The 14688-nt window shown below is 40.4% G+C and overlaps 1 protein-coding gene across 1 annotated transcript in view; it reads left to right on the top strand.

Moving 5' to 3' along the window:
• LOC114140903 (uncharacterized) overlaps positions 1–14688 on the top strand; it is a 1158965-nt gene that overhangs the window by 427247 nt on the left and 717030 nt on the right.

Below are 14688 nucleotides of genomic sequence, written 5' to 3'. Positions count from 1 at the left end.
GGAGTATGGGGTACCGGGCCCTTTGAGACGGGCTGTTAGGTCCCTGTATGACCGATACCAGAGCTCGGTCCTCATTACTGCCAGTAAGTTGGGCTCGTTTCTGGTGACAGTTGGACTCAGCTGAGGTTGTCCTTTGTCGTTATTCTGTTCATAACACTAATGGACAGAATTTCTAGGTGCAGCCAAGGCGTTGAGGGGATCCGTTCGGGTGACTTTAGGATCGCGTTTCTGCTTTTTGCAGATGATGTGATCCTATTGTTTTCACCAGACCGTGATCTACAGCTTTCACTGGAGCAGTTTGCTGCCTTCAGGTCTTGAGGCGGAAAAGGATTGAGTGCCTTCTCCAGGTCAGGGAAGAGGTTCTGCCCCAGGTGGAGAAGTTTAAGTATCCCGGGTTTTGTTCACGAACGAGGAAGAAATGGAGCAGGAGATCAACAGACAGATTGGTGTGTCATCTGCAGTGAAGCGGGTGCTCTACCAGTTTGTCATGGTGAAGAGAGAGCTGAGCCAAAAGTCAAAGCTCTTCATTTTCTGGTTGATCTACTTTCCACTCTGCCTGGGGAGCCAGCAGAGTGGAGGTGGATAAGGGGCAGAGGTGGATTGAGCTCAGCTGGAAAGCAGAAGATGCCATGGATGGAGGTCCTTATCAACTGGGGCTAGATGAAGGCCAACTGGGGACGCGACGAGGCGTGGAATGGCTGGATGCTGGTAGATGAAGGCCAACTGAGGACGGCGCTAGGCGTGGGATGGATGGATGCTGGTAGATGAAGGCCAGCTGAGGACGCCGCTAGGCGTGGGATGGCTGGATGCTGGTAGAGGAAGGCCTACTGGGGACGCCGCTAGGCATGGAATGGCTGGATGCTGGTAGGTTAAGGCCAGCTGGGGACGCCGCTAGGCGTGGGATGGCTGGATGCTGGTAGATGAAGGCCTACTGGGGACGCCGCTAGGCATTGAATGGCTGGATGCTGGTAGGTTAAGGCCAGCTGGGGACGCCGTGAGGCGTGGGATGGCTGGATGCTGGTAGATGAAGGCCAACTGGGGACACTGGTAGGCGTGGGATGGCTGGATGCTGGTAGATGAAGGCCTACTGGGGATGTCGCTAGGCATGGAATGGCTGGATGCTGGTAGGTTAAGGCCAGCTGGGGATGCCGCTAGGCGTGGGATGGCTGGATGCTGGTAGATGAAGGCCAACTGGGGACGCCGCGAGACGTTTGATGGCTGGATGCTGGTAGATGAAGGCCTACTGGGGACGCTGGTAGGCGTGGGATGGCTGGATGCTGGTAGATGAAGGCCAACTGGGGACGCCGCTAGGCGTGGGATGGCTGGATGCTGGTAGATGAAGGCCTACTGGGGACGCCGCTAGGCGTGGGATGGCTGGATGCTGGTAGATGAAGGCCAACTGGGGACACTGCGAGACGTTTGATGGCTGGATGCTGGTAGATGAAGGCCTACTGGGGACGCTGGTAGGTGTGGGATGGCTGGATGCTGGTAGATGAAGGCCTACTGGGGACGCTGGTAGGTGTGGGATGGCTGGATGCTGGTAGATGAAGGCCTACTGGGGACGCTGGTAGGTGTGGGATGGCTGGATGCTGGTAGATGAAGGCCAACTGGGGACGCCGCGAGACGTTTGATGGCTGGATGCTGGTAGATGAAGGCCAGCATGGGTGACATGTTGATCCAATGAGATAGTGTTTAACAAATGGAAGGGGCCGGCTGTACGTTACTGTGATAGTGAGAAAAGATAGATGAGTAAATAGATTAGAAGTGAGAAGATGATTGCCTTCTTCTCTAGAGGAGATGCTAGAGCTAAGATTAGACTCACAGGGTGACGGTTAAAGGATGCAGGCGAGAGATGGGATCATTCTGGAAAGAAACCTGAAAATAAGATGTGAAGGACAGAAGGGGAAAGTATGCATAACATTTACTGGAAAATTGTAATAAGCTCGGATGAGCATTCCCAATGTTGGTTAGGAATGTCATCCCCCCAAAAATTACGACAAACGACAATTTGTGATTTGTTTAACAATTGGTGAAAGCACTTGAGCTGACTTGTACCGCCTCCTTTCGGCCAGCGCATGATTGAGAACGGCTTTACTGTATACTAAAAGTCAAGGTTTTTTGGTTTTTTTTCTCATTTATCGACTGCCTGCATTTAATTCTAATGGGTCATTAATACACATCTCATTCACTAGTGTCAATGGAAGCATGACTTATATCATCACACAGTTAAAGACAGCAAGAGCACTAACTGACGGCGAGTAGCCAATGTTGACGCAGAGAAATGAATGCGGTAACTATGACAACCCATGAACACATACATCTGCTGTTTTTATGAATGAATAATCCCTCTGTGTGAATAAGCACAGAGTGCGTATTGACCCAACACGGCCGCTGACTTGAGAGGGACAGAGAAAAGGAGCAGGAAGTCCAGTGCAGGGACTTCCTGCACTGGACTTTCTGCACTGGAAAGCGGAAGATGCCATGGATGGAGGTCCTTATCAACTGGGGCTTCGTCGGTGATTGGCCGTGATGCAGCTTGGTCCAGCGTTGATAGGTCATCGCTGATGAGCTGGACGCGCCAATTGGATGATGCAGATGGGGCTGGAGAGTTTTCCAGTTTGAATTTACTCCTAGGCTTCATTTCCTCTTAAATTTTATTACGTTTTGATTTTATTTTAACTCCTCATTTAACTTGTTCCATAATTTTATACCATGAATTGACATACATTTTAAGATTAATTGTTTTCTAAAAAGTAACAACACTGAGCCAGTTTGATTTGAACTTATCTTTCTGAAAGACATTAGATCTGTTGGAACATTTTTGACTTTTTCTTCAGTCAGCCTCATCTTCAAATTACTCAGAGGAAAAAACTAATTCCTGAATAAATCCCAGATTTTAGATTTTGTTTGATTGCTGCTTCATAGCAAGCAGCTGTATCAGACAAGACCTCTTCTAAAAACAGAAGACACCAGATGTTTTTCTTTAAACTTTCATCTTCAGAAGTTTGGAGAAGAAAAAGTGAAAAAAAAAATCAATCAAAACCTTCATAGAAACTGAACATTTTATCTTTAAGACACAAGAATAAGGAAAAAAAAATATGTTTTACATAGTACTTTATTAGGTGTAGCTCATTTTTGATGTTTTTAACACATGATCCATACTTTCATGTTATTTCCAACTTGTTGAGGTCGTTTCACATCATGGAGCTAATAGGAATAAAAATAAAGCTCTCATGTGGCTAAAAGCCCTGCTTGATTTTCCTCATCCTCTCGCCCTCTGACCCAACGTCATGTTGGCTGAGCCTAATCTGACAGCACATTAATAGATCGTCTAATTAACATAATGTCCACCCATTAGGAGTGGTTAACCTTTGACTTCTCACACTGACAGGAATAATGCCAAAAGCTAAAAGAAACACACACATCTGTTGCTGCTTTAACTCGAAGCAGCGGTTTCCTTCAGACTTTTCCGCTTATCCGTCATGACGCCCCGTTCCTCCTCATTTCCTCACACCCTGCCTCTTTCTAATTGAGGAGGGAGTGAATACAATTATGGTGAGAATCATCCCGGGCTGATGTGAGGGAGGGGATTAACGGGATTAAGACGATAATCTGCTGACCCTCTGGCCCCAGCGCAGTATGGGGCTGGAAAGGCAATTTGAAGTAGGGAGAAGAGAAGATATGGAGGGCCTTAATGAGGGAGCCGCTGCAAAGCCCCTGACCACAGAGAGGCTCGCTCAGCGGGCCTCTGGGAGATTATTTTCTGCAGGACTCCTTTCCACAATCTCCTCTCGCCTCTCACATGCACCTCAATGCCCGCGAGTTCACTCCAGCTCTGAGGAACAGCTGTGTGCTTCTTGCGCGAAGGTCTCAGATGAACAAGGTATCAGTGGCAGGGAGAACTTCCTTTTTAATGCCTATTTAAGGTAACAGGATTTAAGATACAGCACGATGCAGCCTGAGCATAGCCAAACCTCGATGCTTTAATAAGTCTTAAAGAGATCACAGATACACACCACCTTAACTTGAATTGTTAAACCTAAAATACAGAGCTGACAAGAATCGCAAAAGAAGCAAATCGTAAAGTTACGTCCAGCATCCAACTGTTTCTGATGACGCAGCATTTAGAGCAAAACTTTGTGCTGCACAGATCAATAGCAGCTGTGGATTTTTACTGCTGTTTGAAAAATTTGTTCCTGAATTGAATGTTTTTTTTGTGTGTAAATTCACACAAATAAAACTTCAAGCTGGGAAAACATCACTCAATGCTTCCCTGAATTTGTCCCTCTAACAATGCTGCGTCTTAGAAAACCTGCTTTCTAACTTGCTGAGAGGATGAATGCCTTTCTTCAGACAATACAAGAGTGACCCAGCTTCAAATCTATCACTGCAAATGTCTTACAAGAGGTAAATCATTTTATTTTTCAGCTTAGAGCTACAAGACCGTTAACTTTATCTGTGAAATGCATTCCTATGGCACAACTTTTTCACATTTTATCACAGAATAACCAAATTCAGCGTATTTTATTTACCGTAGATTTTAGTGATAGATTTACACAAACTAGAGCATACTTATGAACTAGAAGGAAAAATATACGTTTTTCATCAAAGCCAAATATTTTTTCTGTAATTATTTTACCATTATTACGAGTACAAGTGTTGACGAGTGCATCAGATGGCTCACAGAAAAAGCAATAAAAATTATGCAAATGTCCTAAAAGTAAAGAGAAGCACTTGTTGCCTTTTGCCCTGCAACTAGAGCATATTTCTATTTTCTTCACACCATATGGCCTGTGCTATGATATCCTGCAGAAAACTGATACACTCGTCTGTCTAAATCGCTTCCATCACATCTCAGATTGAAGTCATTTCACCTTACATAGTGATTTTTTCTTTATAAATAAAAACATTCCTTATCTACAAATTGCAATGTTTTGCATTGCATAAAGTTTTAAAAAAGCGTTTCAGCAAGTCAATGTTCTTGGTATGTAAGTGAAAATCTGCCGTTGTCGCATAGCAACAAAGAAAGCCCTCAACCCACAGGCATCTGTTTGTATCATGCAGCACTTGATGATTGTCCAAATGCAATTAGCCGGGGGGATTTCTAATTGATTAGTGTGAGCAGGATGCTGCTGAGGGTAGAAATGTTGACAAAACTCTGAGTTACTAACAGCTGCTTCTCAGACTCCTGGTGAAGCCAGACAGGAAGGTACAACAAGACGTCAATGATGCACAGAAGAAGAGGCAGTTTGTGCTAGCTGCTAGTGATTTCTTGCTTCCGGGGGGTTTGAGGATCTTTCTATGCAGGCCACGCCACATGCCTGGTCAGCAGGGGCGTCCTGGGGTTTAGCAGTCAAAGCCTGAGAGGAGTAACGAGTCTTCTCACCTGGCCAAAGGCAGGACTGTTAGCAGCTGTCAGAGTTTGCAAAGGTCTTCGGTTTTAGATGAGATTTGAGCCAAGACAATTGGAAATTGGTGAAAATACACAATGAGCCTTACTGTTTCGCTTAGAAGTTGATTTCAAAGTTAAATGATCATAAAATAAAGTCATTATCATTCACATGACATTGTCTTTGTCCCTAATAAGCTGCTCATTTCATGCCTTTCTAGCTAAAACCTTTCATTAGCCCAGTTCTTTCACCTTGATTGGATAGTGATTGCTTTCCAGTGCTCTGAATTAATTTAACCCTTTGTGCTAAAACCTTTAATAAATATATCATGTGATAAACTCCTCATCCAACAACAAGTTAAATGATAACCCAACTTTCCAGTTTGTTTTTGCAGAATTAGAAATATAATTATTGTTTTTGTTGTTTACAAAACAAATCAAGAAACAAACTTAGACACGCTGGACCAGGTTTAATTTCTATGTTAAAGGACACGGTAACACTTTATTTGAAGGGGTGTGCATAAGACTGACATGACACTGTCATAAATATGAGTCTTTATGAATGTTTAAGACTGTTGTCATGAAGTGTCAGTTGATAAATAACAACACTTTTAATACAAAGTTTACACTTTTAATGGACTTTTAATGCAAATTTTAATAGAACTTTGCATTAAAAGAGTCATTATTTACCAAATGACACTTTATGACAACATTCATGAAAACTCCTTCATGTTCATGACATGTTTATGACAGTATCATGTCAGTGTTATGCAGAATCCTTCAAATAAAGTGTTACCAAGAAAATAACTGAGAAAAGACAGGTAATAGTAGAGAAGAACAGTATTTAAGCTGAGGAGAACCAAATGGATTCAGAAAAAGTAATGGCAGTCAATGGGTCCATTGGAAAAAAAGACTCACTGAGCTTGTGGTACTTTTCGTAGGAAGAGATTAGAAGATTTGGGTTGCATTGTTTCCAAATACTGCATACATATAGAGTAACATGAAAAGTATAGTAGTAGAGTTACTAAAAACATCGTTCCAGATTGCTTAAGTCCAACTATAAACATTATCAGATATGTCTAACTTAGTGGTTTGAGAAACTTGTTTTGTATGGAATTGGAAGGACATACAAAACACAAGTTTATTTTCTTTCAAAGTAAAGTGACAGAAGATTTTTTAAGAGCCTTTATGATGGCAACTTCTGTCTTATTTGGATCTAAACTCTACTTTTTCCAAGCTTTTATGTCTTCTAGGCACGTCTGTAATCTAATTAACTGATTAATTGTAAATAGAACAAAGTATCATCAACATAGCAGTGGAAATTTATCCTGTTCTCTTGAATTATTTAACCAGGTACTAGCATAAATTCTGTAAAAAATACAATAAAATAGACTCAAGCACAATGCCCTGAGGTGCTCCATAAGCAACTGGTGCATGAAGAAGACTTATTGCTAACAAACAAACTGAAATCAGTCAAACAAATTAAATCAAACGCGTGATCCCAGCAACATGTTGAAGTTATCTGCAGCACAGAGATCTAATGGAGCAAGCAGAGACAGAAAAGACTGTAAGAATATTAATTTCTGTGCTATTAAATCTGACTGAAAGCCTTTAAATTGATTTTTACAGTGGAAATGCTCACACAATTGATCATTTTCTTTTTCTTAGGGAATGTACATAAAAACTGAAGTTGGTATAGATTTGTGATTGGCTGGGACTACTGGTGTAAAGTAAGAGTTTAATTACAGCCACCTTAAAAGGCTGCAGTACATATCCATTAACTAAAAGTAGATTGATCTGGTGCCTGTGGCCTCGCCTATTCTAATTTGTTTGATGTACCAGAGGAAAAAATGTTGAATCTCTCTTAAGGAAATTACATTGTGACTTTTGAAGAAAATAACATCGATGTCTCAGAAGGTGATGGATTCCTCTTCAGCATGGCAGCTTTGTGAATAATGATTCCTCTACAGAAAGCACAAATAGGTTCAGCAGATCAGCTGTTTTCTCTGTACTAAAGTGATTAGTTTGATTCATGATTCCAATAACAAGTAAACAGAGTGAAGCTGCCTTTGCAGGGCTTGATGTGGACGGTAATTGGGGTAAAACCTTTGTGGATTCGCAGGAATGAGTCATCCTGCAGCCGTGTAAAACTAGAGTTCTCCATGTTGGTTTAGCAGGTCAGATTTGAAGGGTTGGATGGGAGCTGGTGGTGTTGTGACTCTAATATAAATGGGTCAAAGCTTGGACAGAGAGCAGGAAGGGGAACTGGGCTTCATTTGGTCCGTAGTGTAATCTGTTAAGTTCTCACCTAGACCTTTGCTTAAATTATTTTAATTCCCAGACCATCAAACTGTCCTCTAGTCGTACTTTGTACAAGTCAGTTTGGCTAATAGTCTTTTCCTAAAGCAAGTCTTATGTCCTCTGTTTCTTCTCTTTAACTCATCTATAGTTAATCTGTATTTTTTATGCTTGCCGAACTATTTCTGTGTTGACTTGGCCAGATGTTTTGGATCGTTATTCTGCTGAGGACTCAGTAAAAACCCAGATTACTTTTGTTTTTATTTCATAGAGTTCATTAATCTTTTAACTCCTACAAAAAGATCTTCCATCGCTCCTTAACTGTGGTCCATGGGCGCCCCCAGTGGTCTGCAAGGTACTGCATGTAAACGACCTTGTATTTGCTGTGACGTGCGACGCTACGGCTAGCTTACCAAATGATTGTGTTTAAAAATAATAAAAGGCTTAAAATCGGGTCACTCAATAGAAAATCTGGTGGAAAGAAAATATTTATATAATCGGAGGAAGTCAAGTCAGTTTTGACGTGTCGTCGACGAACGAGTCTCAGTGAAAACTGTTCTCTTTTTTTACGACTTTGCTCACGTCAGCTCTTGTCAATCCTATTTAATTAAAAATGATTCATTTAAATTATTGAAATACAACTGATAGAAATGGGTGGATAATTTTTATATTTAGTAATGCAGAAGAGGATTTTTGTTTCTGCCAAAACTACTCAAGTCTATTTTTCTTTTATTCTGTGTCTAAATTACAAATAGTCCTAAAATGTTGACAACCTCTTTTTTGATTTCTATGTGTTTGACATCCTTGAAAAGCTTAGAATCCAAACTTTCAGAATCCATAAATAATTTAAAACAGCACAAAACACATCAATACACGAGTTAAGAGACTAATAATACTTTCATTTCATGTTTTATATCTTAAGTTGTTGTGGTTTTGTGGGTTTTGTTTTGATCACATTTCTTCCAATTTTACTTCATTTCTGCGTCTCCTTAAATGTTTCCTCTGCTTGATACCAATGATTCTAGGTTTCTTAAACAGACTAACACCTTTTCCATGTGTCTTTCCATATGGTTATTTAAGAAATGCATTAGTTGGGGTTCAGTAACATGTTGCCAGCTGAATGATAATCACCCATGCAGTAATTACCCAACAGAAGGTTCCTATGTATTTGCTTAGTTAAATCCAACTGGAGCCTTTCTGCTTTTTGGCAAGGCAGCGGATGTTGGAACCATTTCCTGACTTTTAAAGATCAACCTGAATGTTTTCCCATCTTTTCAGTGTATTTAGTATAAAACATTTTATCTTTACCAGATTGGAGGTAACCAACATAAACCAATCCTCTCCGTTTTTAGTTCTACATCACTGTTGTGGCTTGGAGTATTACCGTTTTGTTCTTAAAGTTCAATAACAAACAAAGCAAAGAAAAATCTTGGGTGGATTTACTGAATGTAACAGTTAACACAACGTTCATGTTTGCTAATTCTGACGCCTACTGTACTGTATGTACTTTGTGAAGCAGCTCGCTGACAGTTTGAGAGCACGCTCTGAAGGGGGATGACCATCTGGAAATCCCGTCTGCGCCGACACCCATCCAATTTATCTAAGTCTCCATCACTGCTGCAGTTCTACTGTACACACCATTTTTCTAAATCAGCGGCGTCTCTGCAGCGCGGCTCCGTGTCATTTGCTTAAAAACTTTCATGCACCACATTAATCATAATAATCCGCTTCTTCCTGCGTTGATGTAAGGCTTGTTTTGTGTTGGAGAATCTGCTGAGCCAAGCATCTTTTAACTTGTTTTTTCAGCACCTTGGTTTGATCAAGTGCGCTGTGTTTTCTTTTCGGCTGAGAGGAAAAGACACTCCAGGCAACAATGTGCCGCACTCTGTTTGTTTCAGAGAGGTGTGGAGCTCGCTTCCTTGCTGTGTGACATATTGTCAAGGGAGATGATGTGTTGACATGCCATGTACACCCACTCTCTCATCACCGAGAGGCGAATTTATTTATATATAAGAAAGTCCTTGCAGAATGTATAAGAGGCGTTTCTTTTCTTTAGGGAGATGTTCATATCTCTTAGAAGACAGAAAATATGATGATGTGCTTGTGTCCCAGTGCCTTCAGGTCGATACATTACACGTGTCATATCCCAGCCGGAAAAGCACATAAGGAAATTATTATTGCGATGTGGACTTGATGGGAATGTAAATACAGTTTTTGTATGAAGGAAGACAGTCACACTGGGGACGACCTGTCAGATTCTTCAGTCAATAAACACAGGAGTGTTTGACAGAAGAAAAAACATTAGATTAATAGCTTTCTGTCTACAGAAGGTTTTCTGGGTTTGTTTTCTATATGATTGCAATACGACATCGATGCACATTTTTTCAATATTAAAATGACAGAATTTTGTACGGTTCCCATAAATCATTTCAAAACTGTTTCCACCTTTAACCTGAGCGATATCCTGTTCAGTCTGATTGAAAACCAGATTTATTAGAGGAAATATTTAGAATATAAAACTCTGGAAAACTCTGGTTGCATATTTGTGCGCAATCTTGATGGGTATAAGTATCGAACTGGTGTGTTAGAATCTGCCTTAGTGGTCGTCTTAATCTTTTTCTGTAACTGCTTCAAATTATAGGTCTTCCTTCAGACGTCTTCATTTTGGTGTACCTCAAGGTTCTGTTTTGGGGTCCTTAATATTTCTGGTTTGCATGCGCCTAATCACATGTTTTGTACTCTTAAAGATGTCTCATATCACTGCTATTGACATTAGAAAAGATGATAATCAAATCTGAGACTGAAACTGGTCAGGATGGCAGCCAAGAAGCTGAGCGTAACATTGAAAGAGTCCAAAGAAAGTCCCCCAAAATATTCTGGGGACTAATCAGACTAATCACTTTCTCTCAAATTAACATTTCTTTTGATGAGCCGAATTATTTACGTGTGACAAAACAGCACAAACATAAAAAAAACTGGAAAGAGGACACTTTCAAAAGTATTAAACTCGTGTATCTAAAATGAAGGCATTCAGTTTATTAAAAAAATGTAAGTTGGCCTTAAATACATTAATTCTTAAATTTCATCATGTCCTAGAATTTATGGATTTTATTTTTCTGTCAGGCAAAAGCTCGAGTCACACGCAGACATCTTAGTTGCATTCTGTGACTTCAGGCAGTTGAGGTATGCTGCTAACATACCCTGGCTAGTTAGCCAGCTAGCTAGCTTTTTCTTCTATCACAGGTAAGTTTAAATTCATTGCCAATATCTCACTTCTGTTGACAAACTCACTCACTACTACTACCTTTCTGTCATGGTACAAGTCTTACATTTGATTCATACTGGTTGTAAATGTCCGTTCCATTATATATGCTGATTGTAGGTTGTTACCCATAGTATGTAATGTATTCATGTTTTGTGTCAAACAAAGGCACTAAAGCAAATGTATTTTTTTCCTTTTAGTTTTCACGGTGTATTCATTGCTCTTCAACAAACTTGGTTTCGAACGAAGTAAACACGAATCTACTGCAGCCGTGGAAGCTCTCCGTGTTTTCTTGGGTCTGAGGCTCTGCTACACTGGTCTTAAAAAGTCTTAAATGTGAGCTGGTGAAACCGGGACAGTAGAGTTTGAGCGGATGTGATATCTGCAGACGTCTAGAAGCATAGAGTCAATGAAAGAGAGGAATGACGGATGAGCATCAATCGAGGCCTTTTGACAACAAGCATTTTGTCTCATCGGTTCTGTTCAAAATGGACAGATTAGAGTCTCAGATCCACAGTGCTGTGAATAACGTCTTTATCACCAATCCGAGGAGATGACAAGCATCTTCCACAATGGATTATCTGTGCACATGACTCTGCTGTGAGGACCGCTCTCCACTGCAGATATGTGACCCACTCTGCTGACAGCAGTGATGACGGAACCGTCGCTGACAGCCTGACTTTAAGAAAGGCCACGAGTCACTCCACCAGGCGCAAAACGCTTAATCTCTCCTTTCCCATCACAAAGGGAGCTGCATGACGCAACGCTTTGCAACAGAGAAGAAGTGACACTCGCTGTCAGTGACATGTTGGCCATGAAATGGACTGTGGCTTTTAAATACAGCCATGCTCACCCTGACAGCTGGAATTATGCTCTGCATTTAAATGGAGGTGAAAATGTGCAGAATTGAAATGATCTTCTGGCAACTAGTGAGGGTATTTTTTGTCTCAGTGTTCTATTGCAGCAGGGAAAAAAGGAAACTAAAATTAAAAACAGTTTGTTTGACCTGCATAATTTTGGACAAGGTGCCTAAGGGAAGTTCAAACAACCCGCAGACCCCAGTCCAATCTTTTCTCCTGAAAGAGTTCACTACATAAAAGCAGAACGGTTCATGTCATTCACACTCAGGTTGGCTGCTCTGCACTGCAGGACTTTATTTGCACTTTAATAACATGTTTGAAGCACAGGTAAATCAAGGAATAATGAAGTTTTCTCAGCTGGTAGCTGTGTTGCCGTGCAACCAGAAGGTTCTGGGTTCGAATCCCAAAGGAGTTTGCATGTTCTCTCTGGGTACTCCGGCTTCCTGTTGCAGTCTAAAAACATCACAGAATTGACCCTGCAGGCTATTTGTCCTGTTAAGTTACTAAACTTATTTCTTTTAGACAAAGAGGTAATTTATTTAGACTTTAAATTCAGATATCTACACGCATTTTTTAAATATTTGGTAGATTTTTCAAATGTTTTGGGTTTTCTCCCACTCTTGCTTTATTTTGCTGTGATTTTGGCCCATTCCTCCTGACAGAACTGATGTAATTGAATCAGATTTTCAACTCTACCAACATATTTTCCATTCTAGTGACATCAGAACTTGGGGAAAAAATAACTATGTTGTTCTTAAACCTTAAATTTCACAGTCTGCTTTTGGTCGTTCATTTGGAAAACCAATCTGTGCCCAAGCTTTAACTTCCTGTCTGATAACATTTAGTTATTCATTTAGTAATTATTTGAGTTGAGGGTTTGGAGCATATAAATGAAGCTTTATATCTGAATAATAAGGCCCCAAAATACAGCCGTGAGGTACAGCAAGATTAATTATAATTCTAGCATCTTGCAACATAAAAAAAGATTTTGATTTTTTAAATAAAGTGTATTTAAATATCTGACTTCAAGCATTTTTTATTTATTTAATGAAAACCCCAAATCCAGTTTCTCTTAAATTTAGGATACAACAAAAAAGACCAATTAAAACGGATTTAAGGACATTAACGGAAAGTTGAGTTTCTCTTGCCAAATTCTAATCAACTCCATAAAGTGCAAATTTAATAATAAGCTTTGTTTGGGAAGAAATAAGTCAAACACGAGTGTTCATTTTTATTCCCGGCATACAAAGTGAGGTGGGAGCTTTAGAAGACCCACAGAGCCATAACTTACACTTACAATCTTTAATTAATGACAAAATTACCTCATAAACTGAGTAAACCGCCAGGGTTTTACTGCTCCCTAGTGAAGAAGGCCACACAACACCCTCTGTGCATACTCAAGTATCTGTTTGCAATGCCAGACAGCTTCCACAACTAATGCTTGGAGTAGACTGTGATTTGCAAATACAAGGCTTTGAATAGGCCAGGTGTTTAAAGTTAAGTAAGGTTTAAGGTTAAGTAGTTTAAGCTGATTTTACAAGGATTTTATTCTGTTTCAACAATAAAACAAATTTTAATAAATGAAACTATTCCGGTTTCTGAACAACGGACAATTATTCCCTCTCGTTTTGGATGTGTTATGATGTGTAACCATGGCAACAAGGTACACTGTCTTCTTTTCCTTTTTTTTCTCCTCTCCTCAAAAGCTACAACAAATAATTCCAGAGGAAATTGAAATGGAGGCAACGCTGAGAGAGCCAGAGAGAGAAAGAGGAAGCTCAAATCGCTTCCCGCGTCGATCAGAACGGGGAAGGTTTGAGATTTAAAGAGGAGCGGCAAAAGCAAACGAGGTGGCTTAGCAGTGCTTGCCCACGTCCAAGTCATGTTAATGTGGAATGTCATCTCTATTCTCTGGAAATTGAACTATTGGCATGTTGTAACAGTCATACAGCAACAGTCTTCAGTCAGAGGCACCTTCAGATTCGTTGGAAGACTGACAGCTACTGGAGTTCCTTCCTGTTCATACCATTATCATCCACAACCACTCTGAAAATACTTTGGTACGTTGCAACTTATTTAGTATGTAGGACTAAAATGCTGCATTTATTAATTATTTAAAAGGATTACAAGTTCATATTCAAATTAAGTTAAATTAAGTTAGATCTCTGATAGAGTGACTGAGTCCAAAAGGGGAAACCAATTGTACCAACCTGTAGCTTCAAACATGTTTAAAACCTGACACTCTCAATGTATTTACATATTTGTACTGCTATTCAATTTTCTAAATGCTTAATAAACATTGTTTCAGGTGCACATCTATAAGTTTTAAGAATTACCATTGGCTTTTACAGTGTTATGACACCATCTAATGCTTCTTTGGGATAAATAAAGTGTTTTTAAATTGAATTTCTGAGGATGCAGGTGTTTGGAAATCTCTCAACCTGCAGCAACACCAGTGAGGCTGAGATCTCCTCTTCTACTGATCCAAAGAACAAGACAGGTCAACTCGAATTTGCTCAAAACTATCTAAAGAAAACCCAGAGGTCTGGATTTTGTTCTGTGGATAGAAATGTAACACCATGCCTACAGTTAAATTATTAAATCTGGATTTCCAGCAAGGTCTTCGACTTTTACTTTTTACAGTTTTCTAGTGTACGCTAAGAGTGCTCGACAGAAATTTCTCCATAATTCCCACAACTCTGGTCCAGACTTTGCCTCATCTGCCTCAGTTACTCTCGTTGCATCACTGTGCCGGAGATCTTTGGGTAATTACAGCCGCAAAATCCTTTTTGACACGTGTCTGGTACATTCCCGGGTATATGGGTCGAATCATGGACCAGAAAATGAGTTGTTATCCTGAAATACAATCCAGAGAGGCC

The sequence above is a fragment of the Xiphophorus couchianus genome, chromosome 24 (genome assembly GCF_001444195.1).
Source record: "Xiphophorus couchianus chromosome 24, X_couchianus-1.0, whole genome shotgun sequence".
NCBI lineage: Eukaryota > Metazoa > Chordata > Actinopteri > Cyprinodontiformes > Poeciliidae > Xiphophorus > Xiphophorus couchianus.
This window is presented reverse-complemented; position numbering and strand designations above follow the sequence as displayed.